We start from the raw sequence: 18,988 nt of genomic DNA, 5'->3' as shown, positions 1-18,988 counted from the left end.
CCCTGGCATGTACACTGAACAACAGCACTCTATATAAGGAAGGGATCAACTACTCGGCCTCCTATATAGACGTGTGTGTGCTTGGAATGTGTGTTAACATGTGTGCCTGGGTATGGTGTCGTCGCGTGGTGAGTCAGCTGTGAGCTGTGGTAGCCACAAAGGGAAGAAGAGCAGCCCAAGATGGCCGACTCTAGCAGCTCCGTTGCTCTCAAGGAGACTATAGAACAGGAGAGGGGGCCTCTATGGGAGACCGTGGGCGGGTGTTGGTGTATGTCGGTTGCAACAGATGGCGCAGGAGCAGCTTTGTTTACATCCAGGCGCTTCCCCCCCTCCAGACCCACCCCCAACCCCCAGAACCCATCAGCAGTGTTGCTACATGGGATCAAGCAGCAAATGTTGCTACTTTTTTTCTTCAGTCTGGTTATTTCCCATTTTAAATAAAAAAATAAAGGTAGATAAATATTAAAATGAACAGTAGGAACTATATATACTGTATATATTTACTAGGTAGATATAGCCTGACTGCATGTCATGAGTAATGCTATTATTGTTATATTATTATACCGCAATAATATTACTTTCTCTGCATGTGTGGTTAGATGTGTTTTATGTGTTTAACCTTTCTGTATACATACTGGAATGAACCAAGGAATTGTAGCCCTACTGCCGTTCTTTAAAACTATGTAATCATGTTTTTTTTCCAAACTCATTGTTTTAGCACGCACGCTGACTCCCATCAGTAATGATGATATATATACATTGAGTCATTGGTTTGTAGGGGGAAAGAGTGGGTGAATATAATTATCTTGGTCTAACTTATACTGTTTATTATACCGCTATTCGCAGCAATATCTTTCTCAGCTCCGATTGCAACGCTGCCTCGTTCAAAAATCATAACACCGCCGCGGCCGCCACGTTTACCAGCCGGAGCCTCAAATCATGTCCCTTTGTGGTGATAAAGAGGACACAGCCTGGTGTGAAGCTACATTTATTACGGAAGGATGCCAGCCGGGGTAAGTGATATATATAAATAATGATAATGTGGAAATTCTAATCATTTTCACGCTGACAGCTGTTCTGAACTTGCTAAATGCATGCCTCCCCTCCTCCCGCGGCAAGAGGCCGAATGGCCTACACACGACAGCTCCAGATTCCTCCCCATTACCACCTGTCAGCCTCGTCCACGTAGCTATCCAGTCTACTCTTAAAACAAGCTATCGTCCCTGCACTCACTATGTGATTGCTGAATCTATTCCATTCCCCCACCACCCTATTACTAAACCAATGCCTGCCCATTTCCCTCCTAAATCTATACTTTTCTAATTTAAGTCAATTACTGCATGTTCTATCTTGCCAAACATCGTATGCAAAAGTTAACCAGCATATTCACTCTTTCATCCCTTACACTGATAAACTCTGGAACAGCCTTCCATTGTCTGCATTTCCTCCTGCCTATAATTTGACCTTCAAGAAGAGTGTATCAAGACTCTACTTTTGTCTGTTTGGGAGTGGTGAGTAGTGGGGCTTTTTTCTAGTACGCTTTGTTGCCCTTGAGTTGTCTCCTTTGTTTAAGGAAAATAATAGTTAAATAAATGGAAGTTGGCCGCCAATGCTTCCAACACATTTTGGTGCCATATCTACAAGTGGCTGGTGACTAAGTATCTCAGCAACCTGCATGCATCTATGCCATTCCTATCATGGTGCATGGAGCAAGCTTCACATAACACTCAGACAGAGACAGCTTAATTATGGTTATATTTCAGACTCAATTTATTGCTCAGTCTATTAGGTGCAGTGCTGTTAATATTGTTAGTGGTAGTATTAGTACAATTAATGTATATTATTAGTGTTTGAAAATTATAATACTAGTATTAAGATAAACAAAAATATCAGAAATATATTTATACTCATTAATCATTATTGCTTTTCTCATTATTAATTTCTTCAATGTCCTGGCACTTTGACATCTAGTGCTTCTCTGTCTAGCAGCCAAAATTGTGGTCTTTCTGAATGTGTATGTCCTAAGTCTTCATTGGTGTAACTAGCTATATAACATAAAAATCTGCATCTCTCTCCCTTCTCACCCAGTTCTCCCCGTACATCCTTTCAGTATCCAAAGAATTTCAGTTTACCTCTTGTAATCACTTAACTAATGCAGTGCATTCCTCATCTCCATATTTTACCGTGTGGACATACTCTTTCCTTCCATGTTCCACTGTCGTATGTTATTCCACATCTAATACAACCACATCCCAACAGATCCGAACACGTTTGATATTATCCAAGAGAATGTGGCAGCTGAAGGGGAGAGTCCAAGAAAGAGGCCAAGGGTGAAGACATTTAGCCACCCCCTGAAGTACGTGGCATCATCCAACCCTCTTGGTGAGCTGCAGGAATGTGCTCCCCATTGCAGTGCACCAGCTCCATGTACTGATTTTGGTATGAATACTTCATCTAGTGTTTGTTGATTGTTGTGTTACTAATCTAATTATGGAAATTGTGAACTTAAAAGTTCAAAATTTCCATACATGATTCTTTTTTCCTTGTATTTGATGATTAATCCTGACATGTATTTCCATTATCAGTAGGTAATATATAGTAACAAGACAATAATACACATTATAGCAATGTATATATTATAGCCCAATGAGTGCAAGAGATCATTTACCTCATCAGTGACGCCAAGTCCAGGAGTCCATCCCTAAATTCTTTGCCTGAATTTGTGACACTAAGTATAATAACTCATTTTAGTGACCATTTGCATCCATTTTTCACTTTGATTAAAAAATTGCCTCTCAACAGGGTTTGAACTTGATGGGGCTGGAGAAAACTCGACTCGGCCATCAAGCTCACCACAATATAGTAAGGTACCTCTTGTTCTCAGTGATAATTTATCCTCTTTAGTTACTATTCCGTGTTGCTTTAACCACAACTAATGTGTTGGAAACATTACAGCTTAATAACATACCTCACATCTCTGCATACAAATTGAGTTCAATATTTAACTGTTACACCAGTAGGCTTCATATCTTAAAAAAAAGGTATGTAAAAAGGTTGACATTTTGAATGATATATTTAAACTATTATGTTTCTATGGCTGTAGTACCGTTACGATTAGTCGAGTGATCAGCATATGGGTCTTATGTTTTTGATAGCATTGGTTCAAATTTTGCCATAGGCTGGCAATTGATAGTAACAGTAGTGTCCACAGATACCTGCCTGTTTCTTGTTTATCCTGTTCCACTTTAAACTATGACAGGCCAATCTTTGAAGAGGTAGCATAACCTTGAAGTGCCACTAACAAACCTTTGTTCATTCTTCTGATGTGATCCTTTTTTTTTTTTTTCCCCACCCGCCTATAGCGCCGGTAGGTTTTCTTCAGGGGCCTGGCGGTCGGCCCAGGCCCGTCATGTTGCAGGCAATTTTTTTTATAGTGGCGCCATTTAGTATTGGCTCATGCTGCCCCCCGCAACTCATTTCACTTGGATGGTTTAGCAGGGCTTAAGTATGACTAACATTGCAAAAACGGGGAATTTTTAGATTTTTAGTGTGGCAACACATTGGAAAATGTTTTAGTATGGACTGAACATAAATATATATATATATATATATATATATATATATATATATATATATATATATATATATATATATATATATATATATATATATATATATATATATATTTAAACTGTGTGTTTTTATATATTGACATTATATCTGTCAAGAGTCTCCAGTTGTATCCTCTCCCCCATCTCTCCTGAAAATATTACTCTTGTCAGGCAATCTAAGTGAAGCCTTCCATCGAAGCTGGCGTGCAGACATAATATCAATGCTTTGATTCACTGTCCTTATAGCACTGCAAATAATGCAATTACATGCACATATTTTATTATTTAGAATTGTGATTAATTGTGATTATATATTTTTTCATGTATTTTCAGACATGAAAAGTGAAAATTGCTGCACACAACAGTCTGCCGTCTGCACCGGGAGGCAAGGCAGCTCAAAGCCCAGGCTGTTACAACTCCTGGGCAGTTTTTGCCCAGAGCCAGCAATTTTTTAGATCCAATAGGGATGGATTTTTTCTGAGGTCAGGTTCAACATGCTGCAAGATGCCAAGATCTATGCCTAGTAGAAGATATGGGTTACAAGAGAGGAGGTTTGCGCTGGCCTTGTACTATCAAAGTCCAAATGCTAATAGATTTCTGAGCACAGTATTTCACTTGCCTTCAGTTTCAACACTTCACTCATGACTCAGGGGTATTTCAGTACATGTTGGCTGGAGCAAACAAACTCTGACAGCCCTGCAGCAAAGGGCACAGGCTTTGTCAAAAGAAGAGAAACTTCGTGGGATTTGCCATTATTTAGAATTACTCTTGTTACGCCAAGAATTTTTTTCCATATACTTTGCCAAATATTGCAAGTAATGCACCATTGTTGGGCTTGCTTGTTATAAATCAGATCTTGTTCAATTAACAAGCTTTGGGTGTCTGCCACTTTCCAGTTGTAATGCAAGGAATCATTTATCTTCCCTGCCAGATATCACATGTAATGCACCATTGTTGGTTTTGCCTGTTATAAATCAGATCTTGTTCAGTTAACAAGCTTTAAGTGTCTGCCACTTTCCAATTGTAATGCAAGGAATCCCCTGCCAGATATCGCATGTAATGCACCATTGTTGGTTTTGCCTATTATAAATCAGATCTTGTTCAGCTCACAAGCTTTGAATATCTGCCATTGTTTATTTCAGGTGTAATGCTTGGAAGCATTTGTTCTCTTTCCTACCCAACAGTATGCAATGCTTTATTGTGAATTTTGCCTGTTATATTTAATCTTGTTCAGGTAACAAGCTTTTGGTGTCTGCCTTACCTAATATGTGCTGCAGTGACACTTGGCTTGGCTTCATAATGTGAAATACAGCTTGTAATTTCATCACACTAAGTGTCTATCACCACGTGTCTGGCATCATTAATGTGGCTTCCAGGAGTAATCTTGTTTGTATTACAGCATGCAATTTTTTTTCTGCTTTATATGATATACATAATCACATAGGTATGATATTTTTTTGACAAAATGTAATGGCAGTTAATATTCTTGACTAATGCCTCATAAACCTTGTGAAAAATAATGCTTTTTTGAAGGGGGGGGGGGGGGGAGTGGACAGAGAGTGGTTTGTTTGGTTGGCCAGTTCAAGGAGTTTCATATCAAATGATTTTATTACATCCAACTTTAATGTGTGCTAAAAACATACATTTTATTACATCCAACTTTAATGTGTGGTTCCTGCAATAAATGCTACATGTTTACTGATGTAGCCTATGAAATACATATCACTCTCTGCCCTGTAATTTAATTGGTGTATCATATACTGCAGCATAACTTTCCTGCTGTTTTCTTACACTATGAGTTGCCTTATTTTGTCTCATTTGCTTTTATCATATGTGCCTCCGCTGCATAGTTGTGGCTACTGAGCTTAATGTCTTCATGGCCCTGACACCAAGGTCAGAGCTTGTGAGATCATACCGTGTCCTACATTCCATTTTCACCTCCAGGCTCGGCTGTCTCCCAGGACCACCAAGTTATTGCATTCCATTTAAGACAACTCATGTGTTACCTTCTTAATGTCCTCCATCATGTATTTCAGCATGTTTGATGATGCTTTGCTCTTATATTGAAGTTCCTTGCAACATTTTTCATTGTATATAACGCACCATTGTTGGTTTTGCCGGTTATAAATCTGGTCATGTTCAGTTAACAAGCTTTGAGTGTCTGCCATTGTTTATTTCTGTTGTAATGCTTAGAAGCTTTTGTTCTCTGCCCTGTCAAGCAGTATGCAATGCTTGCCATTATCTGGCACTTGTACAGTTAGTATGATATTTTTACTCAGCTAAGAGCATTTTGCAAAAGGTAAAGGTAAGGCTGGGGGCATACGCTGTAGCAGCGCATGGCCTCGGTGCTCATCTCTGTAACACTGGCCCTTGAGCCTGTGGTGTTAGGGAACCCATTACCCTGGGACACAGGACCAGTGTGACATCCGGGTTACCACAGTTGCAAAGGCATTATAGTAATTTAGCATGCATAGAATGTTGTATGCTTTGCTTGTATTTAAAGCACTGGATATGCTTGGTACACACACACACATATATATATATATATATATATATATATATATATATATATATATATATATATATATATATATATATATATATATATATATATATATATATATATATATATATATATATATATATATATTAGCAAATGCTTTCAACATCATATTTTTCCCCCAAAAAAACATTGATATAGTGTAGATAATACCTAATAAAACATAAGAACAAATATATTTTTCTTTACCCCATTAGTAAATCATTTTACAATGAAAAAAAATAAGTGAAGGCTGGATAGGTGCTGTGGCAGGTACTTCAAAATAGTAAAGCTACCCCTGAAAAGTGACGTTTTGGTGGGCTGCAATAGATGGCGCTACTTCCGCACGCCTGAGGAATTACTACATACCACTATCTCTTCGTATATAGTCTCTTTGCCCGCGACCGACGCCAGTTGCTCTCTAGACTCTGTTAAGGTTGGGTGTAACTGACCTTGCTCTGACTCTAGTGAGTGGACTTCCCTCATCAGACTTGTAAGAACATAAGAACATAAGAACGCAGGAGTCTACAAGATGCCGGTAGGCCTGTACGAGGTAGCTCCTTTGACCCTAAGCTCCAGTGTATCTAACCCCACCTAATATCGCTGTCCATGAATTTATCTAGTCTATTTTTGAATGTGACAATTGTATTGGCACTCACCACATGACTGCTAAGCCTATTCCACTCATCCACCACCCTGTTAGTAAACCAATTTTTGCCTATGTCCCTGTTGAATCTGAATTTATCCAGTTTAAATCCGTTACTTCGTGTCCTACCCGGTTATCTTACCAACAAAACCTTATGAATGTCTCCCTTATTAAAGCCCTTCATCCATTTATAAACCTCGATCATGTCTCCACGCACCCTTCGCCTTTCTAGAGAATGCAAGTTTAACTGTTTGAGTCTTCCCTCGTATGGCAAGTTTCTCAACCCCTGAATCATCTTAGTCATTCTCCTCTGCACCGATTCTAACATTTTGATATCCATTCTATAGTAAGGTGACCAGAACTGAACCGCATAGTCAAGATGAGGTCTAACTAATGCTAAATATAGTTTGAGGAAGACTTCGGGGCTTCTGTTGCTTACGCTCCTTGAAATAAATCCCAGTACCCTATTAGCTCGATTTCTAGCTTGAATGCATTGTGCCCTTGGCCGGAGATCAGAGCTCACTAAGACCCCTAAATCCCTCTCGCACCCAGACCTACTTATGAGAGTGTCATTTAAGCAATAGTTATGTGAGGGGTTGTTCCTACCTACACTCAGAATACTGCACTTCCCTACATTGAACTCCATCTGCCATTTATCCGCCCAGTCATATAATCTGTTGAGTTCACCTTGGAGAATACTAGCGTCCTGATCCGACTCAATTACTCTACCGATCTTGGTATCATCTGCAAATTTACTAACATCACTACTAATTCCTGTATATAAGTCATTGATATAAATAATAAACAAAAGTGGACCTAATACCGAACCTTGTGGGACCCCACTCGTAACACATCCCCAGTCAGATCTTTTACCATTGATTTGCACTCTTTGCTTCCTATTGCTAAGCCACGCCTTGACCCAGTTCAAAACTTTACCCTCTACTCCGTGAGCCTGTAATTTAAGCAACAGTCGTTGGTGAGGAACTTTGTCAAACGCTTTACTAAAATCAATATAGATTACACCATAATTTTCATCTCTGTCAACCGCCTCAATTACTTTATTGTAGAAGGACAAGAGATTGGTGAGGCATGACCTACCTTTTGTGAACCCATGCTGCGAGTCGTAAATTAAGCTATGTTTCTCTAAATGCTCCCGAATGTTCCTGGCTATTATGGACTCCAGCATCTTCCCTATAACCGATGTTAAGCTAATTGGGCGGTAGTTTGAAGCAACTGACCTGTCCCCCTTTTTAAAAATCGGCGTCACATTAGCTACTTTCCATAGGCTCGGCACATAGCCAGTATTTACCGACATCTTAAAGATGTCGGTTAGTGGGTCACTGATTACATCACCTAACTCCTTTAATGCCCTCGGGAATATCCCGTCAGGACCTGGCGACTTGTTCTTCTTAAGCTTATCTATCTCATCCTGAGCTACTTGCCTGGTAATGATTATATCCCTCAATTTATCGCCATCCCCGCCCTCGTACACCTGAACTCTTTCCGGTATAGTCGTTCGATCCTCCTGTGTGAATAATGAAAGAAAGTAGTCGTTCAACAATGTGCTCATATTTTCGTAATTTTCTACTAGCTCCCCTGTGTTTGTTTTCAGCGGTCCAATTTTCTCCCGTGTTTTTGTTTTATACATCTGAAAGAAGCCCTTCGGATTACTTTTCGCCTCATTTGCTACTTTGATCTCATAGTTCTTTTTTGCTATCCTGGTGTTTTTCTTAACTAATCTAGATAGTTCGACGTACCGGCCCCTGAGATGTGTTTCCCCATTCTTTATTTTCTGATAAATTCCCTTCTTTAACCCAATCTCGTGTTTTAGTCCACGAGTCATCCACTTAGGATCATTGTTTTCTTTTCTAAGTGTTCGCTGTGGTATATGCTGTTCTTGCCCCTCTAATATTACTCTAACTAAATTATTGTAAGACATTTCTACCTGGTTCTCCTGGCTCTCCAATCCGCAGTTCTGGCCCTCATGAATCCCTAAATTATCCCAGTTTACCCCTTCAAGATGTCTTCGAAGCCCCTCGTAGTTTGCTCTTCTAAAATCTGGCACTAACACTGGGTTTGGTTCGCGGGTTACCGCCCACCTCCAACTCACGTAGCAAGTTCCCATTATTGGTTAGGACTAAGTCTAATATGTTATCTCCTCTGGTAGGCTCAGTAACTACCTGCTTAAGGAAATTATCTTGTATAACTTCAAGAAAGTCCTCGGCTTCCAGGTCACCCACTAGATCTTCCCAGTCTATATTCCTATAATTAAAGTCCCCCATTACGCAGACATTAATTTTCTACTCATACTCGCCCTGCCAATCTCCTGTAGTAATATACTCGTGTCCTGCCTGTTAAGGTTGGGTGGCCTGTATATAACTCCTAGAGTTAGTTTTTCTTTCCCTTTGTAAACGTCCACCCAAACTGATTCTTTATCCATGTTAGTTTTGACTGAGTTGTTAACTAAACATTTAAGTGAGTCTTTAACATATAGCGCAACTCCACCTCCCTTTCTGCCCCTTCTGTCTTTGTGAAACATCTGATAACCCGTTATTTCAAATTCTGATCTAAAATTTCTATTAGCAGTGTCTATCCATGTCTCAGTGATCGCTATTATGTCAAAATTTTCTGAACAAGCTTCACCCCTTAGTTAGTCTATCTTGTTTCTGAGGCTCCTGCTGTTAGTATCGAAGATTCTTAGCCCGTCCTCTGTTACTCCCCTAGAATTACTTCTAAGCTGCCTGGTTATATTATGAGCTAGATGTCCCCTCCCATTACTCCTCCCATTGCTCCCATTACTCCTCCCCTCCCTATACTAAAAATCCCTCAGGGTACCAAGTGCTCGCTCAAGGGAGTCTGAGAGAGCCTCAACACCCTTGAACGTCAAGTGTATCCCGTCACGGGCGTAGAGGGCGTCGTTGCCAAAGAAAAGGTCCCAATTGTCGACGAAGAGCCACCCATTGCGCCCGCAGCGCTCAGCAAGTCTGCTGTTCACTGCTATCGCCCTGGACAGCCATCCATCGCCAACGCCCCTCCTTGGCAGGACGCCACACACTACTGGCGACCCACCAGCGTCACGTATCCTGCCTAACAATTCTCTAAAACGCCTGAGAAGGTCCTCGCTTAGCACACGAGAAACGTCGTTTCCGCCACAGCTGAGAAAAACAATGGGGTTCGATCCCTCGCTTGCCATACACGCCTCAATCCTGTCTGATATATGGCCCACCCCTGCCCCTGGGAAACACACCCTCGTCCTGTTCTTATCCTTGGAGCAAAAATACCTGTCAACATAACGAACCTGACTATCACCAACAACAAGAACCCGACGGTCGGAAGGGGGGCCAGGAGGGGTGGGTGAAGGGGGGAGGGGAGAGCGGGAAGGGAGGGGAGGGACCTGCTGTGAAGAACGAGGAGAAATTGTGGAAGAGGTGGAAGGTGGAAAGGAGGAGGAGGAGGAGGAAGAGGAAGAAGGAGAAAGGGAGGGTGAGGTGGTGGAGGAGGAAGAGGGGGAAAGGAAAGGTAAGGGACAGGTGTTGGAGGGAGGGACGAGCGAGGAGGCGGAGGACAAGGAGGAGAAAGAGGGGGAGGAGGAGGCGGAGGAGAGTGGGCGGGAAGAGGGGAGAGGGGGGACGGAAGAGGAAGGCGAGGAATTGGAGGCGGAGGAGGAGGAGGGGGAGGGGGAGGAGGAGGAGGAGGAAGGAGGAGTAGGTGAAAGGGAGAGTGAGGTGGGGGAGGGAGGGACGGACGAGGAGAGGGAGGAGGAAGAGGGGGAAGGGGAAGGTGAAGGACAGGTGTGGGAGGGAGGGACGAGCGAAGAGGCGGAGGACAAGGAGGAGAAAGAGGGAGAGGAGGAGGAGGAGGAGGGTGGGGAGAGGGGGGACGGAAGAGGAAGGCGAGGAGGAGGAGGAGGAGGAAGAGGAGGAAGAAGAGGAGAAGGAGGGGTGGGAAGCGGGGAGATCGGAGATGGTCGAGGAGGAGGAGGAGAATGGGAGGGGCTGCTGTGTGGGTGAAGACAATACTTGAGGGGAGGAGGACGAAGAAGAAGAGGAAGAGGAAGGGGAGGAGGAGGAGGCGGGGCTTGTTGCTGCTGCACTAACCAGTAAGTGTACCTGGGCGGCGAGAGTCGTAACCCTATTCTCTAACTCTATGATCCTCTGATCATCCTTCTGAGTCTTAACGCAGAACCTACAAACGTCCTTGGAAAGAAAGTACTGCTTGGCCATGCGAAGGCCACACCCAGAACAACGCTTGAGGGACGTCATGGTGAAGATATGGGCGAGGCAAGACGGAAACAATTAGGCGCGTTAAGACGATAACAAAGTACGCAGCTGCGGTGAGGTCGTCAGGTCAAAAATGTGTATCTAGGAAAACAAACCAACAGCTGCTGTGAGGTCGCAGTCAGGTCAATTCCCCGGGGAAAAGGGTGTGTCTCGGGTAAAAAAGGCGCGGTTATTTCTACCCACCAAGACAAAACATAGGCCAATATTAATATACTGAGAAATCACTTATGTAAAGAAGATAATAACTGTGTTCACTAGGTTTGCGCGGAAAGTGGATTATCTAGTGTTTTGTGTGGACTTAGAAATTTACGTAGCTTGGCGCGCCTGATTCACGTAGTCCTATTATCACAGCACAGTAAAGTATCCTAATAATAGAAGGAGAAGAAAACACAAAAGCAATATAAAAAACACAAAAGCAATATAAAACCGTGTAGCACTGGGTTGGCGTGAAAGAATGTTGAATTTAGTGCAGATGTGGGAAGCTTAATACACTTGTCCTAGGATTAACTGTGGATCACTATCTAACTAAGTAAATACTAAATCAGAACACTTAGCGGTCTGTAGTAGAAGGCAGGGTAATCCTCCTGGTTTTGTAGTCCTATAGTACAGCAGCAGTTCACAGAAGCACATAATGCCTCACACCGCGAAAGCAGAGGAAAACAGAGGAAAGAGCGAGTTGGCACCACACAGCAGCGGGGCAAAGTCGCGTGTGAACCCAAGGAAGGTCGCGCGCTGACTGATGCAGACGGTGATGCAGACCACCTCAGATCTCAACAACATGGAGAAGGACACATTTGAGGCGTACGTATTTATATATTGGTATCCATTTCGATTCAGTTGGTAAATTAAAGATAACTTTCAAGGTGGGTGCTGACCGCATGGCCGCGTGACGCCGTGGTGTGGCGTGGGTTGGTTAAGAATGGGCTGTGCTGTGTTGAGGGTTCACTCACCTGGTTAGTCACCCCAGTTCCTTTGAGTTAAGTTTTTTGAGGACAGAAAGGGCGGGTAAGGGGCAGCTCGGAACGAAACTTGGTTGTCTGTATAGGGCCCCACAAGGTTGTTTTTTTTGGGGGGGGGCCGCACTGCTTCTTGCTACGGCCCTGCCCTTCACACACCTGCCATGACCCTCTGTACGCCCCACACACCTGTCACAACCCTCTTTACCCTCCCTTCGGTACATTCAGACTTAGGGTTGGTGCATTCGGGCAGTGGTGCATTAAGAGTATGACCATACTCAACTCTACATAGTCTGTCGTGTGTGAAATACTGTATTCTGCATATGGGTACATAATGGCGGGCCCTATTAAATGTCAGCAGTGTACTAAGGGGCAAGAATTTTCCTCAAATTGGATAGCGTGTGATGTCTGTGAGAAATGGTCGCCTAAGAAGTGTCTGTTTCTTCATAGTGTACAGGATGGGGATCTAAAGAAGGTGGATTAGATGTGTAAACCATGTAGGAAAAAGGTGATGGACTGCTACAATGAATTGAGAGCATGAAAAGTGTGATTAGCAAGCTGACTGAGGGATATCAGCAGTTAAAGCTTGAAAACCGTGCGCTTACAGAAAAGTTGGAGAAGGGTGGAGTAATGCCAGAGATTAGTGAGTGCATGTCAAGGTTAGTGGTCAATTCAGAGATCTTACACCAGAAAATTCATGAAGTTAAAGATGTAATAGTCAGCACAGTTGTAAATGTAGTCACTGTTGAGGGTTCAAGTGCTGAAGCTGTGTTGGATAAAAAGAAAAATGTGCTGGTTGACACGAAAGAGGAGATTATTAACACTATGATTAATTTGCACTTTGATAAAGGCCAGAAAAGTGATACATATGCTGCTGCAGCAAAGAAAAAGATTGTGCTAATTGTAAAGTCACTTGATTCACATAATAATGCTGTCAGTAGAAAGAATGAGCTGGTTAAAGTCCTGAAAGATGTACCAGTGGTCAACACGAAGTTTACTGGAGGAGGTAATGTTGTGATGGACATTGCAAACGAGCAAGAGAGGGAAAGGGCAGCTAATAAGATAAGTAGTGTATTGAGTAATGTCGAAACTAGGATGACTAAGAAGTTTCCTCCCAAGATAATGATTTGTAATGTGTCCATGGAAGAGTGTAAAGATGATGATGTTGAATATTTAATTGCTAAGAACAGCTATCTTCAGTCAGTTGAAGGTGTCCATGACAAGACTGAATTGATTTTCACTAAGCCTGCACATGGTAATACTAGTCATTTCATTCTAAGGTGCACCCCAGAAATAAGAGAGCTCATTCACAGGCATGGTGATGTTGTGTGCTTGCAGTGGGCCAGGTATAATGTTAGGGATAGGTATCATGTATGTAATTGCTATTTTTGTCAAAGGTATGGACATACTGAGCATAACTGTAATTTTAAGAAAAATGGTGATGCTGTTGTGTGTGCTAAGTGTGCTGGTAATCATTTGACTAGGGAGTGTTCCAGTAATTCGTATAAGTGTATTAATTGTGTGCGACTATCAAGGCCAGAAACAAATCATAGGGTTAACAATGCAAGATGGCGCCACTATAAACACTCACCTGCGCCAGAACGGGCTGGGCCGACAATCAGGCCCCACCTGGAAGAAGCTTTGGGCCGACCATCAGGCCCCACCAGGAAGATGCCTACCGGAGCAACAGGCAACGACGTAAAAAAAAAAAAAAAAAAAAAAAAAAAAAAAGCAGGCAATGTAAAACTTTAGAAATTGAGCTAAACAGGCTGAGGGATATGACTGATCATGGATACTAGGAGAAATGGCAATATTCAATGTGGGTTTGTTAATATTCACTCAGTAAGGAATAAGGCTGTTGAACTACGAGAATTAGTCGCTGAAAAGTCATATGACGTTTTGGGTATTGCGGAAACATGGTTAAATGAATCAGACAAATCTAAAATTGTGGAAATGACACCTACTCACACATTCATGCACACTTCAAGAGGTACTAGAAGGGGAGGTGGAGTAGGAATATTTATTAATACTAATGAATTTTCTCAATTAAGGAAATTGCCTTCACCATATTTTACAACTTTTGAACACACAGCTGTAACTTTCATGCTCAACACCTCTCAGAGGCTAACTTTTGTTGTAATTTATCGACCACCAAATACAAATTGTCAGGTGTTTTTTTGAGGAATTTACTGAGTATCTGGAGGGCTTTGATCATTCACATGGTAAAATGTTTATTTCTGGGGATTTTAATATTTGGATGGATGATGTACATAATCAGTGTAGGAGTGATTTTATTGCTGTTAGATTCTTTATATTGTATAAATAAAGTAAACGATGTAACCTCTCGCTCTGGCCACATGCTTGACCTTGTGCTTTGTGATCCCATGGGTGTTAGCGCCAATCAGTTAGATATTGAGCCAGATTTTACTATATCTCCTTATTATAAGTTAATTACATATATTGTGGATGTGAGTAGAGACTTGAAAATGAAGAATACTATCACTTTTAGACTTAAGAGTAGCTATGACCCTAAAGCATCAGTTGATAATGTACTTAACAAATTAACAACTGAAATCCAGAAAAGTTGTCCCCATGAGCACAGCAACAATGTGACAATGGATGGTTGTCTAGTTTGTCTGGTTCACCTGTATAATACTGTACTACAGACTGAATATAACAACATGTGTCCGGTAGTCACTAAAGACATTAAAGTGAGGGAAAACACACCCTGGTTTAATACCGAGATTAAGAATGCCATCAAAACTAGAAAACTTCAGGAAAAGAGGTGGCGTAGTTTGCGTACGGAAGACTCCCGCAGTGGTTATGTTAGTGCTTGGAATACTGTGAATAGATTAATTAGACAAAGAAAGTGTACTTATCATAGAGAGAAGATTATTGAAGCTGGTTCAGACACTAAACGGCTGTATTCAATCTTAAACACGCTAACGGGTAATAGGAGCAAAACTAAAAGGCTTCCAGATGGCTATACTGATGCTGATCTAGCTAATAGATTTATAAACTTCGATGAAAAAAAATTGTTGGTAACTTTCAGGGAGGCTTGGTGATGAAATCAAATTATTTGCCTGATATCCCCTATGTTGGCTTGTCATCTTTTCATGATGTTAGTATTGAGAAGTTACGTGACTTAATGAAAACTATTAAGGTAACGTATTGTGTGAACGATCCGATGCCCCTATCTGATATAGCTAGTGAGGGAGGCTTCTATGAGCTCTTAAAATTTATTTTATGCATTATAAATTCAAGTATCCAGCAGTGTGTTTTTCCTCAGAGTGAAAAGCTGGGAAGTGTCAGACCCACATTGAAAAGTAAACTGGATCCTCATATAGACCTGTCTCTAACCTTTCATTTTTGTCTAAGATGGTGGATATTTATCGACTATCCATGCCTTACCTGATGAGCAGTCTGCCTATAGGAAGTTATATTCTACATAATCTGCTCTGTGTAGTGTAACAAATGATGTTCTTGCATGGTTGGATCAGGGAAAGTTTGGAGTACTAATATTACTAATATTACTTTCCATGCAAAATACTTCTTTGTCTTGGCTCTAGTGGCTCTCGCATACATTCATGGTGGCTTTTTATTTCTGTCTTGTCCTGCTTTTGCCACTGATATACATTTTTCATAGAATTTATGCATTTTATTTTTATATTTCTCTTACATTTCATCCAATAACCCTCCATCAAGCTCCTGTCTCCAGTCTGTTTCATTTATCAAATTTGTATTTTTTTTCACAATCTCTCTTTAAAAAAATAGTATTATTATTATATGAATCAGTGAAAGTGACCCGCCGGAAAGCACAAATGATATAAGCCAAAAGGCCCAGCGGGCGACACTTCACCGATATCGAAAAATACAGAATGGAGGAGAAAGCAAAGAATAGGAAGATGAAAAAAATCTAGTAGGTAGCGAGCTAAGAGAGAAGAAAGCCATTCACATGCTCTTTAAATGTTTCACAATTACTAGAATTAATAATCACATTAGTAAGTGTATCCCACAATTTGACGGTCGATGGGATGAAACACCAGGAAAATTGTGATGTATTACATCGGGCAGGCAAGCGACGATGTAATGGTTGGTCGATATCAAACATAATTTTGAAAAAATAAGATAATTATCCCACCAGGCGACGATGCTGAAGATTAATCTCAAGATTCAGAAGAAGAAATTTAATCTGGTTGAACACTATCTAACAGCTTTAAGTGAGACTCAGCTGCAGAAATCCAAACGGAAATATAGTTTGGAAAACCAATGGGCTCATCGGTTGTGTCCCTTTTCTCATCACTGTAGCAAATATAGTCGCAATTTAATACAACATGGTCACTTTTACCCAATAGGCTTTCCACTTTTAAAATTGCTCACATTTCCCTCTGATGTGATTATCAAATCAAGGGTGGAACTCTGACTTCCTCTAAATCTTTAAGGGATATGCACATATTGAATAAGGAAACAGCCTCCAAGACATTCCAGAAATTTAAATGGAGTACTCATCACTGCCTCTAACAGTATCATATCCAGCCAATTTATAGATACCTTGAAAATTAAATCAGCCGTTACAAGGATATGATTAGTATTTAGTTCACTGGCAAGCTTTACTAGTTTCAGCATCTGTTCATCGTTTGGTTTTCTACTGCTTGTGCTTCTACATATTGTATATGTTATATTTATTATATTATTGTATATATGTATGTATATATTATATATCTGAAAGTGTTTTTATTACTATGTATTGTTTCAGAAAAGACATACCCTACCACATGTCATTATTTTCTCAGTGTCTGTCAAGTTGACATGCAACTTTACTTGACTGGTTGCAGTGAAGCATAATATTGATAATTAAAATTCATCATCAGGTCCAACTGTACTGTTGAGGAGTATGAGTTGGCCTGCAGACAAAGGTTTGCTGAGGACAACATCATGTATGAGTGACTCATCATCTACTTGAGGACCAGAAGGCATGCCTCTGGACTTAAGGGTGCTGAGCAGCAGAAAGTATTGCGATGGGCACGCCAATTCCAGTGGGATGAACAGGGTAAGTGAATGTATTTGATTGATTATCAGTATGAAAGTCTGTATGATGCTATCTGCAATAAACAAAGGCCAAGATTTGAAATTAATTAAAGTGGTTATGTATTGAAGAATGTACACTTTTGCGGCATTTTGTGTTCATGATTTTCTCTCATCAACTTATGATGATTTATTTTGATAATGTGATTAGTAGAGGAAAGGAAGAAGGGATTTAGTAGAGGAAAGGGAGAAGGGATTGATTTCATGGCCATGGTTGTAGTATAAGATATGCTAGGGTATACTGATTAGAAATAAAGAGATCCCACTTTTCATCCTTATATACATAAGAACGTAGGAGTCTGCAAGAGGCCGGTACGCCTATACATGGCAGCTCCTTTGAACCTAACCTCCCGTGTATCTAACCCCACCTTATATCGCTGTCCATGAATTTATCTAATCTATTTTTGAATGTGACAATTGTATTGGCACTCACCACATGACTGCTAAGCCTATTCCACTCATCCACCACTCTGTTAGTAAACCAATATTTGCCTATATCCCTGTTGAATCTGAATTTATCCAGATTCAACCCATTACTTCGTGTCCTGCCCATTTCTCTTACCAACAAAACCTTATGAATATCCCCCTTATTAAAGCCCTTCATCCATTTATAAATCTCGATCATGTCTCCACGCACCCTTCGCCTTTCTAGAGAACTCAAGTTTAAATGTTTGAGTCTTTCCTCGTATGGCAAGTTTCTCAACCCTTGAATCATTTTAGTCATCCTCCTCTGCACCGATTCTAACATTTTGATATCCATTCTATAGTAAAGTAGGAAAGAGACAGGTTGCTGCTTTTATGCCAGTGTCCCTACCCACTGCTTATTAGTGCTAAGGACCAGCTCATTGTCAGAGGTTGTGTCCCAACCACCTGAAGGAGTTAAATTTAATACAACTTTGATTGACAGGCTCTCTCTAGCACAGGTGCAGGGTTCATGGAAGCAAAGATGAGTGCCAAAGCAAGTTGCAGCTGTGGTTTAAAATCTGTTGTCATTGTCGTGGAGTGGCCTTGTACGGAAGCTTCACTTGCATTTCTCATACTGTGATTATTATGCATTTATAAACAGATCAGAAGCTGTACAGAGTGGACCATGATGGGAAGCCTCGGAAGCTCGTGGTGAGGTCATTTGAGGAGGTTGCTGCTATGTTATATCATCATCACAGCAGTCCCACTGCAGGGCATAGCGGCTGGGTTACCACTTGTCAGAATGTCTCCCCAGTTTACTATTGGCGAAACATGACCCAGGACATCAAACATTATGTATGTAAATATTGTTTCGGTATTGCATGAAATACCTGATCACAAGTAGTGCATTTTTACTGAAAGTTGATACAGTTAAAATGATTGTTAGCTAATTCAATACTCTCCATAATTTTTTGCTGAATCCTCAAGCAATTTTCTCAGTTTTCACATTTGTTTTCTAGATTGAAACATATAGTAAGTGCCAGCACTACACGCCAATGAAGACAAAGGCCCCAGAGATGCGTCCCATAAAGGTGAAGGAGCCGTTGGAACTTATAGGAGTTGACTTGGTCGGTGAGGATCAGATATGTTTAAAGTGTTATCGGGTGGTTTGTCTTGGGGTTTCTCTTAAAAATGAAAAAATGGTACAAGTATTAGGTAAGCAAAAAAGTTCAGAAATCAAATGTACATATATTCCAACACTCACTCACACACAGACACAGAATTCCTAACTCTTCGAATTTGTCTGTTTGTTAGTTCTTTTAACATTCATAAGGTTTTGTTGGTAAGAGAACCGGGTAGGACACGAAGTAATGGGTTTAAACTGGATAAATTCAGATTTAACAGGGACATAGGCAAAAATTGGTTTACCAACAGGGTTGTGGATGAGTGGAATAGGCTTAGCAGTC

General features: G+C 41.0%; 1 long non-coding RNA gene across 1 annotated transcript; it reads left to right on the top strand.

Annotated features, from left to right (window-relative positions):
* Positions 1–842: 842 nt before the first annotated feature.
* LOC126986571 (uncharacterized) lies at positions 843–18,366 on the top strand. Its single transcript, XR_007739822.1, has 3 exons — positions 843–1,013; positions 16,904–17,082; positions 18,184–18,366. It is a non-coding gene; the product is annotated as an uncharacterized LOC126986571 (long non-coding RNA).
* Positions 18,367–18,988: the final 622 nt, after the last annotated feature.

The sequence above is a fragment of the Eriocheir sinensis genome, chromosome 6, assembly GCF_024679095.1.
Source record: "Eriocheir sinensis breed Jianghai 21 chromosome 6, ASM2467909v1, whole genome shotgun sequence".
In the NCBI taxonomy this organism is placed as follows: domain Eukaryota; kingdom Metazoa; phylum Arthropoda; class Malacostraca; order Decapoda; family Varunidae; genus Eriocheir; species Eriocheir sinensis.
The sequence above is the reverse complement of the archived record's forward strand: the minus strand, read 5'-3'. Positions and strand labels throughout refer to the sequence as shown.